Consider the following 20,698-nt stretch of genomic DNA (forward strand, 5'->3'; position numbering starts at 1 on the left):
CAGCGTTACTGTGGATTGTCTAAGGAACGTGGAAAACTCCAATTCTATGGAATAACAGACTCATAGGAATCTCTCTCTGCAAGGCTAAACTTACTTTTGTAAAGGAAGGAAGGAAGGAAGGAAGGATTTTTATTTATTTATTTTTTGCTTTATCTATGGTTTCTTTGAAGGTTGATATGGCAACCCATGTTTAGCAGCAGGATCAAAATGAGATAACATATTATTTATCCCTCCCACCTACCCATCATGAAACAAGTCCATGGATGGGCATTCAAAATAAGAAGAAATATTGGCTTGTTGTATAATATGGTGTCTTCTCTTGCTGATTTATTTCAGGAAAACATTTTTTCTTCCCCTCTTTGCCTTCTTTTTTTCTGCTGTCCTAGACACTTTGACAAAAACAACAAAACTACCAGAAAGTGTAATTGTTTCCTGCCTCAAATACCCTGATCTTTCACCTTTCTTACTCTAGAGCACTTCTATAATGGAACTGAAAATCGTTTGACAGTTTAGGACAATTAAGTGAAGAGTTTTCCAATACTTGTTTTTTTACTCTCTCTTTGCCATTTCAAGCCATTTCAAACCCATTTTAGCTGTTTGTTGTTTTAATGCTCCTGGTTCTGGAGTCTATTTTAAAATAAAATAAAATGTATACAAAGCTTAAAAATACATTTAAACCACATGTTTATACAAATAACATCCAACACCACTATATCCATAATGGATAATAATACTTTATTGTTGTTTTTGGAAAAATTAAACATTCAATATTAAAGTTTAATTAGGAGCCATATTATGGAATATGCTACCTGTAGCTTATGTTCATAGCACAGTGTCAAATCCCACAATGCATCTCTTTCCAAAAAATCCTCATGACTGTTGCAGCATGCATCTTCACTATTCTGTTGCTGTCTAAGTCAGTGACATAAGGATGTTCTTTCCTGCAGTGGTAATGGCTTTGTTGGGAAAGGTCTGCTGTGGATGGACAACTGGATGGAGCCCACCACTGCCATGTTTTTCCACCACTTCTCCTCTGAGGCTGGAGACAAGGATCACAACCCCAGCTGGTTAACTCGAATCATTCAAAAAAAAACAACAACCAAAAAAATCCCCATTGCAACCTTGGCCCTCCTGAGCCACCTGGTGCCAACAGACTACAACTTGCCCTTGAAGCTTTAGCCAACTCTGTAAAATCAGCAAGTATGTCTAATAAAAGTGATTGTGCATATATAACCTAACAGAAAATTCTGTGAGGCTAAGTTAAAGAAGGACCATTTGTTAGGGATGTGGTGAATGCCAATCTTACAAACAACAGACAAAGGAATATAAAGATGAAAGAAGCATCATCATCATCATCAAACCTTTATTGGCATCACATACAAACATTCAGAATAAATAGGCCAGTGCGATCTCGTCACCATTTCAACAGTACAGTCATTTGCCAAAGGGAAGAAGAGGCAAGCATACTATTTCAATGGAAGAAGCAGGTTTTCAACAATTTCGCACATTCCTGCAGCAAAAACACAGCCTCACTCATAATTATAATTATAAACATTAACTTTCTGTGGAAAACTAATCTTCTTCCCCCTCATGGCTTAAAATAAGAATCTTGAAATTTCTTGCCAAGTTAGTGGATGACACCATTGTCATAATGTTTTCACAGCAGTCAATCATCACAGGCCCAAACCCTGATAATGTATCTGACAACCAAACAGGCACCTTGGCTGTGGAGACAGAACATCAGCAGATGTTTGTTTTTCTCTTCATCAGATAGTTGTAGTACTACAGGGAAGTGCCATAGCTCTATCACATAACGCTCTCCAAAATCAAAGGCAGTCTCTGCCAGTCAGTGTAGACAGGGGGAGCTTTTTCAGTGTGAAGGCCAAATTCCTTCATATATGACAGGCATGGCCAGACTTGGCCCTCCAGATGTTTTGGGACTACAACTTCCATCATCCCTAGCTATCAGGACCAGTGGTCAGGGATGATGGGAATTGTAATCTCAAAACATCTGGAGGGCCAAGTTTGTGTTGGAAACTGGCCCCCTCGGGAAAGGCTGGCTCCTCTTCCCAGGCTCTCGGGGCCTGTTGCTGGTGATCTACCCTGGCTGGCATCCTGACAGACCAGGAAGATCTTGAATAGGCGACACCTCCCTCATGAAAGGTGCACACCCCCTTCCCCCTTGCATAGCAGCAGGAGAAAGAAAACAGTCAGAAAAAGTAGTCTATTTCATTGCTACTTTTATTCCTGACTGTACACTGTACAAAAGCATGTCTTCTCACTCAGAATCCTCCGAGCAACTCACTCACACCTCCTGGACACAAACAACAGGAAGGTCTCATGTTACACAGAGAACATAACTCTGAGAATCTCTTGGAACATCCTGTCCCATGTTTAGACCCATCATGTGAGGTAAACATCGAACTGCTTGGTCGCAGCTGCTGAGCACTCATATCATAACAGTTTGGCCATGCCTGATATTTGACCTTACAGGGACCACATGCTAGAGGTGGAACCAGAGGGGAAAGTGGGTGGATCAATGCACAAGACCCTTCCTTTTGTACAGTAGACTAAGAAATTTCTACACACACACACACACACACACAGTTCTTTATCTACTCGAAGAACAAGTAGTGTCACCATTAAACCCTCAAGGAGTGAATGGAGCAGAACTGGTGAAGAGTGACCTAGGGAGTATCCCAAGGGCCAGACAGAAAGACCCGTAACAAAGACTCTAATGAGTTTGATGGACCCGTGGTCTGGCTCAGGATAAGGCAGGTTCCTATATCACAACAGAGCTAGTGGATTTTGGCCCATTAGGACAAACAGGGCATTGCTCCACCAACCTCACCCAGGCCCCACCTGCCTGTTTTCTTACTTGTATCCATGGAAGGTGTGGCACTGCCTGACAGTTTCCTTGTCTTCCAATGTTGCCTTTGCAGAGCTCAGCAGGAAGGAGAATGGGGACAAAGCTAGACTACGTTAGCTCTGTTTGTTGTTGGCGCTAGTTCCACCTACTCCTTGGACTCACTGACTTGTGCCCCACCAGTCCCAATGGGCACCAGCTCCCACTGAAGAAAGGCATCACTGCCTGTGGTGTGCACACTCCACTTTCTTCTTTCTTGCCATTTTTTAAATAAAAAAACCCTGTAAAACCTGTTTGACTACAGATTACAATAAATCAAAAGCAACGAATGTGTAGACCTCTATGTATGATGCCCCAGTTGTACTAACTCTCTAATTTCCTAAGGGTGCGATCCTATGCAATCCCATATCTAGGCAAATACCAGTGTCCTTCCTTTCCCAGAGCTACAATTCCCTGAGTGGTTTGACAATCAATCCCTCTTCAGCATGCTTAACCAACTACAGCCCCCATAATTCATTGAGGGAAACCATGGCTGTATAAAGTGGTTTCATAGTGCTTTAAATGTGAATGTGGCCTTATTGAACTTAATGGGGCTGACGTCTGAGGAAAACATGCAGAGAATTGTGCAGTTAGGCATCATTGTCCACCTTTCCGGTCCTTTTTCATTTGTGGTGTGTGGGCATGTATGTGAAGTACTTGGCCACCACAGTACAGGAGGGCTCAGTCAGACTTCCTTTGGAGTTTGAAAGTCTTTCAAACCGCTTGTTGCAGCTGTGATGATAAAGCCAGCTAAAGATATAGGCTTGCACTTTCTCAGCCTATGACATTTTGGCTCTTTGGGATTTCCTTGATAGCATAGGGTTGGTTTTTTTTTATGTATTATGCCTGATAAGATAGAACAAGGAGCTCCTAAGACAGGGGTCATGCTCTTCGAAGCTGCAACAGTTAATGTGAACTGTCAAGCCACAGCTGTTAATGTGAGAACAGCTTTTGGCAGAACAGATCTTCAGTTGCTGTATGGGTGTATCGGAGGAAAAGGAGATGCATTTAGAGGACACTCCGAAGGGAATGTTGTGATGTGGAATATGCTAATATGAGGCATTTTCATCTTAGACACAAGGTTAATAAAATATTACAAGGCAAAGGTTAGCAAGCATGGGGAGGGTAGTTCTGCTCTGAAATCTGAAGTAAATGGATGCCAACAGCTGAAGTTATCAAATGTTGTTTGAATTTCCACACTCACTATTAGCTCCTTAAAACTTGTGTCTATTTTTGAAAGTGTTTGGAAGGTCATCAGCATGATAACAACTATCTGTAGTCCTGCAGAGGGGATTATGGCTTTAAAAATAAAATAAAACGCAAGAGCTGCAGCTTATTTTACTGTGTTCAAATATACAATTCAAAATTATGAACTACAGCACCAACTGTTTGTCCATTTTGTTTAGAGGAAGGGGTCAAAGTACAGCTTTCTGGGTAGGTTCGGTATTTTCCTCAACCTCCTTTTTTGCACACCATATACCCTTCCTGTTTGTCCCCCAATCTGCTTATGGTTTAGCAGCATTTAAAAACAAACAAGACCTGGTGAATTCTTCTTCCTAGAACTCCTGATCTAACGGTGAAGTGACAATATATTGATGCTCAATGTGTAAGATGGCTGTGAAAAACAATTGAGAGTGAGGGTCATATTTCTGGGATCAGCATTCCCTTTACTCAAGGTGAACATTATTGGTTTTGTGCTACTTGGCTTTGGTATATGGCTAAAGTCAAAATAAGATGGACTTCTATTTATTTAACATAATTCATTTGAAACACATAGGCAATATTTCCAAATGGTTTAAGGGGATTAAGAATGAAAAAGAAGTAGCCTGTTGATCTATTGATTGATTGATCAATAGATAGATAGATATACCGTGGTACCTCGGGTTACATACGCTTCAGGTTACATATGCTTCAGGTTACAGACTCCACTAACCCAGAAATAGTGTTTCAGGTTAAGAACTTTGCTTCAGGATGGGAACAGAAATCGTGCTCCGGCAGCACGGCAGCAGCAGGAGGCCCCATTAGCTAAAGTGGTGCTTCAGGTTAAGAACAGTTTCAGGTTAAGTACGGACCTCCAGAACGAATTAAGTACTTAACCCGAGGTACCACTATACTACCTTTCACCAAAATGATTATGCTTAAAAAGAATCAATGCAATAAACGAATTAAGTACTTAACCCGAGGTACCACTGTACATACAAGAAAAATACATAGATACATACACCAAAAATACAATCATGATACTGTCAAACGCTAAGACATCTTGTTTAAAAGATATGAAGCAGCAAAATAACAGAACGATAAAACCATAAAAACACAAGTAAAAACTCACCAGTTTTTTGAACTCACAAAAATTACTAAGAAATGAAGGTCTTCCTAAAAAAATAAATTGAGAAGGGATCCAGAAGCCATCCGTTTATTAAGGGGCACCACAACATTCCTCTGTTCATCTACATCAGACCACACTTGGACCAATCCATGCAAAATTCACACTAGATTTTAATTCTGCGTAACTATCTATCTAAACGCAAGCAATGATTACACAGATGATTAAAACAAGTTTGTTCTTTCCATCTTGAAAGGTTCTTTGGCATGTTTGCACTGCCTGTGAGTGCCGGTAATTAAAGAGATGTACTTTGAAGATAGCACTCAAGCAAATTCTCGAGAATGTACAGAATAAAGGATGGCCAGCATTAAGCATTTCAGCCTCAGTTGTGATCTACACAGATCAAAAGTAGAAACTGTGCCAACATCTGAAAACAAATGGAGGAGGAGAATTACATGAAAGGAAATGCATAGCACCATAAACCAAGACAGATGCGTGAAGATCTAATTACTGTTGATTTGGGGAAATGAAAAGGAAATCAGAAGAAACTACACTCCAGAAAAATAAGACTACACAAGACTATTGCCAGCAATGACATTGGGAGAGGGGGCATTAAAAATAAGAAGGCAAAATTAGCTTTATTTTCAATGTATGCAATCTCCAGTTGAGACTTGTTTCCTCCCTCCTCCTCCTCCTCCTCCCTATTCTGATTAATGAACAGACAAGATCTTTTACACCCTTTGTGGTCAATATTCTAACCTATCATTTGTAGCCAGTGAACCAGTTGTCCTTTCCTTATCATTGATTCTATTCCCATTTATTCAGAGGAATGGAAAAGTGATTTTTCACTGGCAGAGAAGAATACTACCCGGAATGGATGATCGCATAGCTACATGACTGTTTTTAGATTAGCAATAATCCATTTCTGAGACGTATTTTGTGGATAGGTGGTTTCATAATAAATACTGCAGAGATATCAGCTATGTGATTCAGTGCTACTTTGCTTTCAGCAGCTTCAGAGGATACAGAAAGAAGGTACTGGTAGTTATTTCAGGTTGAAGACAAAGGGATTTTTCTGGCTTCACAACTAGAGTGAGTATGTTGTTTAGTCGTGTCTGACTCTTCGTGACTCCATGGACCAGAGCACGCCAGGCACTCCTGTCTTCCACTGCCTCTCGCAGTTTGGTCAGACTCATGTTTGTAGCTTCAAGAACACTGTCCAACCATCTCATCCTCTGTTGTCCCCTTCACCTTGTGCCCTCAATCTTTCCCAACATCAGGGTCTTTTCCAGGGAGTCTTCTCTTCCCATGAGGTGGCCAAAGTATTGGAGCCTCAGCTTCACGATCTGTCCTTCCAGTGAGCACTCAGGGCTGATTTCCTTAAGAATGGATAGGTTTGATCTTTTTGCAGTCCGTGGGACTCTCAAGAGTCTCCTCCAGCACCATAATTCAAAAGTATCAATTCTTCGGCGATCAGCCTTCTGGAGCAGGAACCGGCAAGCCATTCCAGTATCCCTGCCAAGAAAACTCCATGGACAAAGACAAAAGAGTGAGTATACCAGCATTTTATTTTTTTAAGTGTTTTTTAAAAGGATAGTCCCCTAAGTACTTGAGGAATTGTCTGTCTCTATATGAGCCTACCAATTCATTAAGATCTGCAACCTGAGGTGAGGATGAAGACCATCAGAGGGTGGACCTTCTCAGTGGTGGCACCAACCTGCAGAGGTTTACCTGAAGCCTACCATGTCCTTTCAGGACCAGTCAAAGACAGTTTAATTTTTCTATGCTTTTTACATAAACAAATCCTGATGTTTCATTTCTGCTTTCAGACTTCTGTATCTTTTTTCTTTTTCTTTTTGTTTCATTTATATTTCAGTATGACTTTTGTAAACCATCCTGGGTATAAAATTGAATGGTTGTGTGAAATAAATAAATATTCCACTGATCCAAGTGCTCACTACTTCTCCTCTAGTGGGAAAGGTTAGCCATTTCCTTGTGTAAGGGTCACTGCTTGCAAATTGCAGTAGTCACTGGGCCGCCCAGCCCTGTCTGAATGTTTGTGGCCTTGCCTTTGCAGAGCTTGTGTGGGGTGAGAAGGACAAGGCAATCCTCCAGAAGGCTGTTACCACCTCATTGGCTGGACAAATAGCATGACATTGATTAAGACAAGCATGATCAAGAGCTGCAGCTCTAACACCCAAGTAGTAGGGACGTTCCTGTTACAACATACGAAGCTGGATGTCTTGCAGGAAACCCAAGTCGTTCAGGGGCATGTGCAATCTGTGAAGTCCCATTTAGGACCAAGAGTATTCCTGCATCTCAATCAAAATCAGTCCTCTCCACCCAATTCCTGACCTTGTCCAGGTACAGTGGTACCTCGGGTTAAGAACTTAATTCGTTCCGGAGGTCCATTCTTAACCTGAAACTGTTCTTAACCTGAAGCACCACTTTAGCTAATGGGGCCTCCCGCTGCCGCAGTGCCGCCGGAGTGCGATTTCTGTTCTCATCCTGAAGCAAAGTTCTTAACCCAAGGTACTATTTCTGGGCTAGCGGATTCTGTAACCTGAAGCGGCTGTAACCTGAAGCGTATGTAACCTGAGGTACCACTGTATTGCTGCTCAAATGTCCTGCTAAATTTTACAGGACATTTTACAGGAATGTCCTAATTCCTGTCAGATTGCCTCATGTGGTGTAAAGCAATGCTGTATCTTCCTGAAATCTAATTAGCCACTCAACACTTGAGTGCTTAGTCCAAATTATCTTTTGCAAGAAGAGTGGAAACCTCCAAACAATGTCATCATTTCTGATTAGCAGGTCCAACTTGGTGCTTCTTCCTGTCAGATCACTTCATTCTATTCAAGAGAAGGAGCCATGAAATTCAAGATAGTCCATTCCTGTCCCTGCCCTACCCATCCATACCAGTTCAGTTGGAACTGCTGGGTATTGTTTAAGTTTCTGATTCTTTATTCTTGACAACAAAGGCCTTGCTGGCATCATGGACACTCAGGTGACTCCTAGATAAGAGATTCTGAATGTGAACAAAGGATTTTGATTTGCTGGATCCTGCAACTATGCAACCATGAGCCACCTACATACTTGGTTTTATCACACAGTATTGATAGATCAATATTTCTGTTTGTTTGTTTTTTAAAAGATATTTATTGGAGTTTTACAAAAACATAAATTTAAAAGATCATATAAGTTCTTCTCCTAATTTTAAAAGTGGAGGCATCCATAAGGAAGGCGCATGGACACTTGTGATTGCAGAACAGTGGTACCTCGGGTTAAGAACTTAATTCATTCTGGAGGTCCGTTCTTAACCTGAAACTGTTCTTAACCTGAGGTACCATTTTAGCTAATGGGGCCTCCCACTGCCTCCACACCGCCGCTGCACGATTTCTGTTCTCATCCTGAAGCAAAGTTCTTAACCCAAGGTACTATTTATGGGTTAGCAGAGTCTGTAACCTGAAGCGTCTGTAACCTGAAGCGTCTGTAACCCGAGGTACCACTGTAGTTTATTTCAATTAGTTTTTGAACTTTTATTAAGTGGACATGAGTGCAAGAAGAGCTTAGGAAAATACCCTACTTTACTCCAAATTTCAAGGACATTATGCTATGTTAATTTTCCATAGCTGGAGGAAGAAAGGAAACAGCAGTGACAATAAGTATGGGATACCAAATGTTACTAATAGTCATAATGGTTATCTGTTATCTGCAAGACTGCTAAGGGGTGAACAGTAAGAGTGGTATTGCCCTCAACATCTACCTGTTGGGTTTCCCATGGGTATATGATTGAACACTGTTGCAACAAGATTTGAGAAGAGCCATAGCTTCGAAGTAGAGCACCTGCTGTTGCAAAGAAAACCACAGGTTCAATCTCTGGCCTCACCAGGTAGGACTGGGAAGAACCACTGTCCTGAAACTCCATAGAGCTACATTGGCCAATGGCATGAGTCAGTATAAAGCAGTTTCCTCTGTTCCTAAAATTCAGGACTAGGTTGGTCTTTGATCTTATTCAGCAGGGCTTCTCTTGAGTTTCTATGAGAAGGCAAAAACTAACACTCAGTTTGCTGGTACACTTGCCTCTCATACCCTCCAACATTTCTCCAATGAAAATAGGGATGTCCTGTTCCATAATAATAATTTTACTATTTATATCCTACACATCTTACTGGGTTGCCCCAGCCACTCTGGGCAGCTTCCAACATATATAAAAACATAATAAAACATTAAACATAAAAATTTCCCTATACAGGATTGCCTTCAGAAGTCTTGGGAGTTGGATAACTCTATACCCTCCAACATTTCTCCATTGAAAACAGGGACCTCCTAAGGAAAAGTGGGACATTCCAGGCTCAAATCAGAAACCGGGATGGCTTCCTTAAATCAGATATGTCTCTGGAAAATAGGGACACTTGGAGGGTCTGGTCTCTTAGTTTAGTTGTAAAACTGGCCTCACATTTTTAGATTCCATCATCCTTTTATATTCAGTTTTCATCCTCAGAAAGAATAAAATACACATTGACAGTATTTGCACATATACCATTATAGTCTGTTAAACAGGTGGTACAGGTTTTTACAGTGCTTCAAAACCCTGTAATATCGGTTTGACCAGCGGCAAGAATGGGGCAAAGCAAATGACTATGAACAGTCAGGATGACAATTCTGTTTGCCTTCTCTGGCACAGCCTCAAAACCTATTATTACAAGATATCCACAATTCCCTGTTAAGATCTAAAACAAAGTATTTTTAAAGACTGTTAGAACAAACAAATTAAAATACAACTTCCTCCCACACATTACCAATAATAAAAGTTAAAATTCAGTGTAAAAGCAGTTACATCATATCATCACTGCACTCCCTTGTGTATTATTATAATCATTAATTTCTACCATGCGAGTTCAAGTCACAAAGCGGTTTTTAATAGAAGAATCAGTCGAGAATGCAAAAACCAGAGCAATTTAAAGTTAATTATTATTATTCACTTCCTCTTCATTTCTCGTCAGTAGCAAAAGGCAGAATGAAACGTTCCCTACTAAAACATTCGAAGAGTCACATTGAAAGTACCTTGGACCTTGTCTTTAAAAGCTGGCAATTTTTTAAGGGCACTGGAACTGTTCAATCAGTCATCTTTATCAATGTCTAGGTTATGACTGTTGGCTCATGTATTTGAAAATAAATTCCACTATACTAATTGGGCCTTGCATGGCCATATTTTTGTTCTTACATATCTCTTCTCCTTACTACTCATTTGTTATTGGCTGGCAAAGGAAGCCAAAGAAGCCGCTAAGACTGCATAGGTAAAGGTAAAGGACCCCTGACAGTCAAGTCCAGTCTTGAACGACTCTGGGGTTGCAGCGCTCATCTCGCTTTACAAGCCAAGGAACCCGGCGTTCGTCTGCTTCCGCAGACAGTTTTTCCGGGTCATGTGGCCAGCATGACTAAGCTGCTTCTGCCTGGTTCCCTGTAACCTCACATCTTGCAGTGAGGGAACTGCCTGAAGGCCCTCAGAACTGAACCACAGTGTCCGGGCTGAACGATGGGGGTGGAGACACTCCTTCAGGTATGGGAATGACACCAGGTTGGGAAATGCTGATTTAAAGAGTGCATAGAAAACAGAACAAGGAGGTGGAAGGCTGGTCATGTTTGAATACCGGAGAGGTGGACCAGAGTAGAGCCTGCAGCCCCATCTGGCCCACCTCTGGGGTGGAGCTAGCAGTGTAGCTGGCTTGTGATAGGTGATTGTTGGGCAAACCACAATCTACTTCCCAGGTCAAGACGAGGCAACTTTTGTGTAACGCTAGCATGGGAAAACACTCCACCCCCCCCCCCCGATGGCTCATTCCCCATCAGATCATGGTGTCATGGTGTGTTGCTCAATGCACCATCCCTCAGAAACACCTGGTCATTTAAAGGTGAGCACACCATGTCCAAACTACAACTCCAGTCCTTATAGCTTTTGCAGGCAATAAGCCTAACACTTACGCAGAAGTTCCCTATATCAGTAATAGAGATAATAAATTAAGGTCCCTTCATCTAATTTAGTACTAGAATTAGTTTAAATATGAACAAGTAGAGCATTCATTAGTCACTGTGGTTTATCTGTGCTCTGATTGGCAGAGACAATTCCGTTTCATAACTAAATGCTACATTGCCTGGTGGGAAATTAAGGCATGTGCAAAGATATTAAATATTCTTTACTTCTCACCATGAAGTGCAGGACACAGACTGTTATATCAGCAATTTAGGCAGATATCCAAGATTTCAGTGTACAGGGCCGAAATTCTATGCTTTTAAAATTTCAGATATAGAATAATACTAAGCTGTTTACAAATGCTTTTAAATAAAATACACACTTAGCTATGAATAAATTCCATTGAACTTAATATACTTTATTGCTGAGTAAGTATTTATAGGCCTCCACTGTTAACTGGTCATCAAGGAGGTAAGTATCCAGTCATATTTTTAATGCCCCTGTTAAAAAAGAAATTAATCCATATTTGCACAATGGAAAGATTCAAAACAAAACACTGGTTATTTGTATTCTTTAATTTATTCATTTAATATATTTGTATCATCCCAAGGTATGTTAAAGCATTTCCCAATAAATAAAAAGTGTAGCAAACAAACAATTCAGCTTTAGAGAAAGAAAACCCTCCACCATGATATGTATTGTTCTCTTTCTCTAAGATCACATCCGGTATTTTGTGGGAGGGATTCAAGCACATACCAGAAATGTAGGCTTCTGTGAGTATAAAGCTGTCTCATTTGGGTAGCAAATCCTCTTAGAAAAATAACAACAACACTGGACTTTCTGTAGTTAGGAAAGTGACAGGAAAATGCATAGAAAGCTATGGGATGAATAAATGCATATTGGGAAGATTCCTCACTGCCACACAAGAAAATCAGGATGAATTCAGAATGAAAATTCATTGTCATGTAACTGCTCCACAAACAAATCAGAACAAATGTTCAATAAAGCCAGGATACCATAAGCCTCTACATAAGCTTTACAAATTAGGATGAATGCTCAATATACATCTTATCTTGATGAGCCCTAGCAATCTGCATGAAGCAGCATGAGGGTTAAATGGATTTCTGACACTTTGAAAGGAAGGTAAGTAACAAGTGGAGTTTGACATTGAGGGAAAGATGGGATGATATGTTTTTCTTGAATACAGCCCTTGGTGTTTTGAGCTTTCCTGATTTCACATCCCCAAGTGTCGAATGGGCTTCCTGCTCAGATCCAGGAAAATGAGGTCTTTTGTCATTTCAAAATAAAAATGAAAAGCTATATGACCGATGTCGCTTTTAATTTTGTAATGATCATAAATTATCTTGCAACCCTACAGGAAGGGAGCTCTAATAAATTCAGTGCATTTATACTGGGTCACAGGGTCTTCTCTGTCTTCATTTCTTGGCTAATCTTTCACTCATAACAAACATGAGGTAATGAGACTGACTTCACTGCATACATGAGGAGAATAGGGATATTGTGAGCCCGATGCTCATTGTAACTAAAAAGGCATCACATTGTAACTAAAAAGGCATCACTGCACCAATAAAAACTCCTGGTTTGCTCCGCTGTATGAAGATCATACACATTTAAAGCTTGCTGGAAAGTTAAATAATGTAAATTAACTGGCAAGTCACAGTTATACACATGTAGCCACAGGCAACAAGTTACACCTAATGGTCTCCTGGATACAGGTGGGCATCCTATTCCTATTTTAAAAAATGCATTCATTCAGTTAGATAGGGTTCAGATGAAGATTGCATTGGAAATGTGCATGTGGAACCACAGGCATGCAAACAGTTACTTCTGTCCAGGGATTTCTCTTGAATAGGAAACTGACTTACACTGAGTCACACCATTGATCTATCTAGCTCTGTGTTGTCTGCAAAGACTGGGAGTGGCTCTCAGATGTCTTTTCCTAGCCCTATCTGGAGGTGCCAAGGGTTGTTGATTTATTTATTGCAGGTATATTTCCTCTGCTCTTCATTCAAAAACCCAAAACAAAATTCTACCCACAGAGCAGCAGACATAGGTCAGAAATAAGACAGTCCTTGCCCTCAGGCTTACAACCAAAAGGATTTCTAGAGGGGTACCTGTGTTAGCCCGTCACAGTGAAAACAACAAAGAGTTCTGTTGCCAACAAATATATTGTGGCATCAGCTTTCGGGGGCTACAGTCCACTTCAGAAGTGTTATACTTCGTTGCAGGTGCATAAGAGATAAAACACAAAAGGAAAAGGGGATGGGGAGGGAAGGAGGTGTTAATAACACAAGCCAGGCACTAGTTCTCAGTTATAAAGTTCACTAGGCAGGAAGAGTGTTTGGAGGGGAGAAGTGCCATCATGCATCTCACCTACTTATAGCAGCATTGCTTCTGCTTACTGAGAGAGACAAGGAAGTCAACAGGTTGGCGCTGTGCAAGTGCACCTGTAGGAGCACCAGATGGGCTCTGCCAGTATGCCTGCACTACAGCAGCCTTTTTGCTGCTTATCCTCTCTCATTGTACCTCTAGACAGGAGTCACTGCTCCTCTTCACGAGCCCATTATGCCAGGCAGTAAAGAGCTTCCTCTCCTCAGTGGTGATTTACCTAAATGCATAGTTGTGAAGAGAGTTGTCACAGGTACCTCTAGTCTAGGTAAAGGTAAAGGGACCCCTGACCATTAAGTCCAGTCATGACCGACTCTGGGGTTGCGGCGCTCATCTCGCTCTATAGGCTGAGGGAGCCAGCGTACAGCTTCCGGGTCATGTGGCCAGCATGACTAAGCCGCTTCTGGCAAACCAGAGCAGCGCACGGAAATGCCGTTTACCTTCCCGCCGGAGCGGTACCTATTTATCTACTTGCACTTTGACATGCTTTTGAAATGCTAGGTTGGCAGGAGCAGGGACCGAGCAACAGGAGCTCACCCCGTCGAGGGGGTTCGAACCGCCGACCTTCTGATCGGCAAGCCCTAGGCTCTGTGGTTTAACCCACAGCGCCACCAGCGTCCCATACCTCTAGTCTACACAACTGCTAATAAGCCAATAGGTACAGCTCATTGTCCATCAATACAATGGGTGTCATTTTTTAAAAAAAAATTGCCTACCAGTAAAATTATGTGTTAATAAATGGAATCATTCCATTGTTTAAAATTGTGTTTTAGCAATGCCTTGCCCAACATGCTACAACTGCAGTTATCTGACTCTGGAGTAGTAAGTGGTTTGAAGGTTGCAGCTTTTGCAACTCAGTGGTTTTTGTTGTGGCAGGCAGACTGCTAAGCCCTTTCACCCATCTCAGTGCTGCAAATGTTCTCCTGCAACATCTGTCCTTTCGATATACTCTAATCCATCCATGAGTCAAAACTGCCAACCATGCTTGTCTTGTTTGTCAGTTCAGTAATGGGGATAAAGATTCATTAGGTAATACTTGGAAATCATCAGGACCTTCTCATTTATAACCTCAGTCACTGTTAATGTCAGGCACTCACTCAAGTGATGCCCATATATAGAAAATTTGGAATTGGATGATCAGACGAGGCGCCGAAATGATCCATCTTGCTGACTAACTGATGGTGATGTACGTGTGCCACATTATGGAGCAAGTTAACAGGAATCTTTTTTCTTTTTTTTCTAAAGAAAATGATTGGATACCTTGCTCTTACCCTGCTCTTAACCTTGTAAATTGTTGCCTGGATCATGCCCTAAAATCACCATTTATAAAAACCCCATAGTGATTTTTTAACACAGGCAACTCCCCACCTATGCAATGGTTATGTGTCAGGCCCCTACGTGCATTACTGAAATTGCATAAGGTGGGGAGCAACCTCTAAACACCCTCGCTGCTGTTCTTCCTCCAATCCATACCAAAAATATTGTACTCAAAAAAGATCCACAACTAGAATTAAATAGCTCTGGGGCTGGCAGGAGACTGGAGGATGCACAGGAAAGCATCTGCTGCTGTGGCTACCCAGAGCATCAGCTGTTGGGCTGGGAGGCAGAGTAGTTTAAACAAAGCCTCACGGTGCCTCCGGTCTCTTCAGAGCTTCTTCTGCCCTCACTAACATCCTCTCTGGGCTCCAGGGAGGGTCTCCTCATGATCCACAAGGACTTTCCAGTTCTCTCTCTCTGTTTCTGGGTTTGAATTGAATTATTTTATTATTTCCTGGTACCAGGTATATACGCAGTCACATGAGAGTCGGTTGTGTATAAATGGGAGAATGCCTGTACTACAGAAGAGAGAGAGAGAGAGAGAGAGAGAGAGAGAGAGAGAGAGAGGGGGGGGGGAACCTCGGCTGTCGAACGCTTTGGAAGGTGAACATTTTGGCTTTTGAATGTCGACAACCTGGAAGTGAATGCTTCCATTTTTGAATGTGCTTCGGAAGTCGAATGGCTTCCGGGTGCATTTCTCCATTTTTTCAATGGGTTTTGCCGACCGGCAATTGCTCCTCAGTTGTCAAATGTTTTGGAAGTCGAAACGTCTTCTAGGATGGATTACATTCAGCAACCAAGGTTCCACTGTGTGTGTGTAATTTATTTTCAGTCATTGTAGAAAATACAACATACAAAGGAAAGGGTTATATAATTCTTGTGGAAGAAAAAGGAAAAGAATAGGTTGAAGCAGAACACCACCCCCACCCCCACTGTGGGACCTGGAATCAACTTGGGATGCAATCCCAAACCGAAGTGAATCCTGTTAAATTCAATGTGGCTTACACACAGAAAAGTGTGGTTAAGATTGCAGGCTAATGCACTATTATTAAAGCTCTAAAGCTTTTTAAAGACAAACACATTTGAGACATAATAAACTAGAGCAGATTTCTTCTATGGAAGTTTACACCACAATGCATTATTTAAAACACCACTGAAGATGTTGTTATTATGTTTCAGGTGATGGACTAACATAACTACAGTGGTACCTCGGGTTAAGTACTTAATTCGTTCCGGAGGTCCGTACTTAACCTGAAACTCTTCTTAACCTGAAGCACCACATTAGCTAATGGGGCCTCCCGCTGCTGCCGCGCCGCCGGAGCACAATTTCTGTTCTCATCCTGAAGCAAAGTTCTTAACCTGAAACACTATTTCTGGGTTAGCGGAGTCTGTAACCTGAAGCGTATGTAACCTGAAGCGTATGTAACCCGAGGTACCACTGTACATTTAACAATTCTTCTGTGGTTTGTGCTTTGTTGGTCTCTGACCATGTCTTTGGACTGCATCTGATATCACAAAGCTAAGCAATGTGCATTGTAGAAACTGTGTATAGAGTAAAAATGGAAGGAAGCAGATTTAAAAGTGCATAGGCCCCAAGTTGTTTCTGCAAAAAAGTAGATTGCATTTCTAAGCAGAAATACTAATAGCAGCATTAATGTGTATCAGAGCAGCAGAAAACTTTGGGAGAAAGCATTCTGTAAATACTTTAGCACCTCCAGCCATCTGCCCAGTGCTTCCAACCCAATTTCTGCTTTTGCTAAATCAAAAGCCTTTTTGCACTCTATAAAAGCATGCACTTATAACTGTCTCCTTCAGAAGTTGATGTTCTTTCTGTAGATGACCCCTGATTGATAAATTACTCATGAATCCTTCTTGCTATCATGACTTATTGATGTCCAGAAGCCCTGATAGCTTGTTCACCAGTTCTCTCTCTCTCTCTCTCTCTCTCTCTCTCTCTCTCTCTCTCTCTCTGAGTGTGTGTGTGTGAAGTTTTTAGTGTAGAACGCTAAAAAATACGCAGTTCGTAAGTTCCTTGATGTTTTACTTGCTCATAAGTTAATACCCTTAAGTGCAAATTTCTATGTACAAACTGGCAATTGGCCTGATCCCTCGGCCAGGAAAATTGAAGGATCTGATCTAAGCTTTTATCTCACTGACTTCCATGGGAAAAGATTGGCCTAAATTCAAGTATCTTACTTAATCAGGTTGTAAATCTGCTTGCATATGTATTTTTATATCTCCTTCTGAGGCACTTGAGTCAATGTAAAAAAAGGTAAAGGTAAAGGACCCCTGGATGGTTAAGTCCAGTCAAAGGTGACTATGGGGTATGGCTCTCATCTTGCTTTTTAGGCCAAGGGAGCTGGCGTTTGTCCACAGACAGCTTTCCGGGTCATGTGGCCAGCATGACTAAACCACTTCTAGTGCAACGGAACACCGTGATGGAAACCAGAGTGCACAGAAATGCCTTTTACCTTCCTGCCACAGCAGTACCTATTTATCTACTTGCACTGGCGTGCTTTCAAACTGATAGGTTGGCAGAAGCTGGGACAGAGCAACAGGAGCTCACCCTGTCACACAGATTCGAACTGCTGACCTTCTGATCAGCAAGCCCAAGAGGCCCAGGGGTTTAGACTATAGCACCACCCGCGTCCCTATTGAGTCGATGTACACACACCTGTCCGTATAGTTAAAGCTATGGTTTTCCCAGTAGTGATGTATGGAAGTGAGAGCTGGACCATAAAGAAGGCTGATTGCCGAAGAATTGATGCTTTTGAATTATGGTGCTGGAGGAGACTCTTGAGAGTCCCATGGACTGCTAGAAGATCAAACCTATTCATTCTTAAGGAAATCAACCCTGAGTGCTCACTGGAAGGACAGATCGTGAAGCTGAGGCTCCAATACTTTGGCCACCTCATGAGAAGAGAAGACTCCCTGGAAAAGACCCTGGTGTTGGGAAAGATGGAGGGCACAAGGAGAAGGGGACAACAGAGGACGAGATGGCTGGACAGTGTTCTCGAAGCTACCAGCATGAGTTTAACCAAACTGCGGGAGGCCGTGAAAGACAGGAGTGCCTGACGTGCTGTGGTCCATGGAGTCATGAAGAGTCAGACACGACTAAACGGCTAAACAACACATACCTGTCACAATTTCCCCTCATGACAACCCTGTAAGAAATTTTTGATTGAGAAACAGAGGTGGTCACTCCATGAGTTTCATGACTAAGTGAGAATCTAAACCTTGGTCTCCCCAGATCTAGCCCATCATTGCACCTACATAGGAAGTTTCTTTATAAGGAGTCCATCTGTCTATCTCAATATTCTTTGCATTGACTTGCAAAGCCTTTTCAGGGTTTCAAATATGAGACATTCCCAGCCCTGCTTGGAGATTAAGCCAGAGACCTTCTGTGTGTTATTGGTGGCTGTGGCAAGGGCTGGTGTTGATTTGCTGTCGCTGCGGCAAATGGGCGGGTGATTGGTGGCTTCTGCCAGCGAGGGGACAGATGAAAGGTGGCTTTTGGGATGCACGCGAGTGGCAGTGCAAGTCAGGCAGGTGAGCGATTTTCGGCAATCCCGCCTTAAAAAAGCTGAACAACTCTGGGCAATCTCCCCCTATTTTCATTTTCCTAATTTGGAGTCCCCAAAAATAGGGGGCATCTTATACACGGGGGGGGGGGGTATACACTGAAAAATACGGTACTTCCTATGGCAAAATGTTTTGCCCCAGCGGAACATTGCTGCACAAGAGAATGCATAAGCAGGTTGGTAGTAACTTGGTTGCACAAGTTTCCACTAGTGCAACTGTTGCATTGCATTCCTCTGTTGTGCAACATTAAAACTCATCTTTCCCTAGCACAAGAGCTCTTGCACTAGCAGACAGAGAACGATGGATGGAGCCCAAAGAGAGATGATATGGACCACAAAGGGTATATTTTCCCTGCCTTAGGATCCATCGGTCCTTTAGGACAGGTTTGGGGCTTTCAGAGTTTCATTGCTTCTCTGTGCTAAGGTGGTGTTTTGTCAACTTTCTTATTTGTTTAATTTTGTACGGTTTTATCTTATTTTATTAGACTCAGTCTTTGTTTTTGCTGAGATGTTTTTGTAACCTGCCAGGGGATCAATTGGTGAAGGGGATGCTCTAATGACAAATAATGAATATATAATAATAAAATAAAGATGCCTCAGAACATGCACCAGGAATTGCCTTGCACTGTGTTGCACTTCTGTTCCCCTGCATGGCCTTACTGCTGTGGACATCCTATTTATAAGCATCAACTCTGCCAATTAGAGATGAGGGGTAGAATTGTTTCATGTTGCAGTTTCGTATGAACTTACATAATTTGCACTTCATGGCAAAATACTCAAATCTGCCCCCGTCCCCCCAAAAATGCCATTCTCTGAAATTTGTTTTACCATTCTCCAACCCCAAAAACATATGTAACAGAAAAGAATATATTTAGGAAACTGTGGGGAAAATGCATATATTAATAAAAATATACAAAAATGCATTACGGTATATCAGGGAACATTGCTAAAAAAATGTGGATATCAGGCAAAATTGCATACAAAATTCTGTATAATAAAGGAAATGGGCACTAAAATCCTGATGAATCCATAAGGAAATTCATCTATCTTTGCAATAGTATATGGAAATGTGATGAACTGAGCTTAATGCAAAACTAAGGAAAAACAAAATATGACAGATCCTGGAAACCAAATGTCCAAATGCCCTTCAAGAGGCAGTGGGAGAGTAGCTGAGAAACCACTCTAGCCAAGGTCAATAAGGTTAATTGACTACAATCCCTACTTCTCAGCATTCTCCTATGGCAGCCAGGTAGATTTGGAGATGCAGAGAAATAGACAGGGTAAGTTTATGTAGCCACTTCGTCTTATCCCTTGGATTTGCAGCTGTCCCCATCCAGGAGGCAGTACATGCAATGCCTCCTCCAACTGCACTGAATCCTGCTGAGCCATGGACAAGGGGAGGAATCCATTCCCATCACTGCTCCTGACTCTCTGATTCAGCTAATATAACATTCTACAGATACATGGAACAATACACAGTAAGTACTAATTTTTTAAAGAAAACACTTACCACTTAACATGTCAGCAATTAGTATGAGAGATGCTTACACCGAACGTGCTTTTTCTGTCGTGATAAAGGACCATATATGGAGTGCTTAATCAAGCACCATGACCATTACCATCCATGACGTTTTCACTAACTTAAGCAGTGCAAAAATCTGTGTGAGGGATGTTGCAAAGCAGGACAAGCAATTAAACTGCATGACAAATATGAATTAATAAACTATGTGATTATATTTTTTTTCATAGACACTTGCTACTAACAGGGTCCTCATGCTATTAATAAAATATGAAAAGTCCATAACTAAATCTTCTAAAACTGTGAGCCTAAATCCAGTTAAGTTGGAGTTAAGTTTGATTTGAAGAAAAATATTGAATGTTGATTAATGTTAAAATGAGTGCAGTGTTACTGGGCTGGGCTGAGGCCTGAGCCAAATATGGCCTATTTGGAGGGATTCAGGCAATGGTTGATGTGAGTGGAGACAGCCCCAGTTTGCTACAGGATAGGTTCATTGGCCCAGAATGCCCCGGGGCTGTCAAAGGGTAGGGCATCAGTCAGAAAAATCCATGAAAAGGCTGAGACGCCTTTCATCACCAGCTGTGTTTTCCCAGAAGGTAGGAACCCGATTGCACCTCACTCTCCTTCCTGCCTAACACCCCATGGCTGGAAGCAGCAATCCTCTGGG

This window comes from Podarcis filfolensis (assembly GCF_964270895.1).
Source record: "Podarcis filfolensis genome assembly, chromosome: 7".
Taxonomy (NCBI): domain Eukaryota; kingdom Metazoa; phylum Chordata; class Lepidosauria; order Squamata; family Lacertidae; genus Podarcis; species Podarcis filfolensis.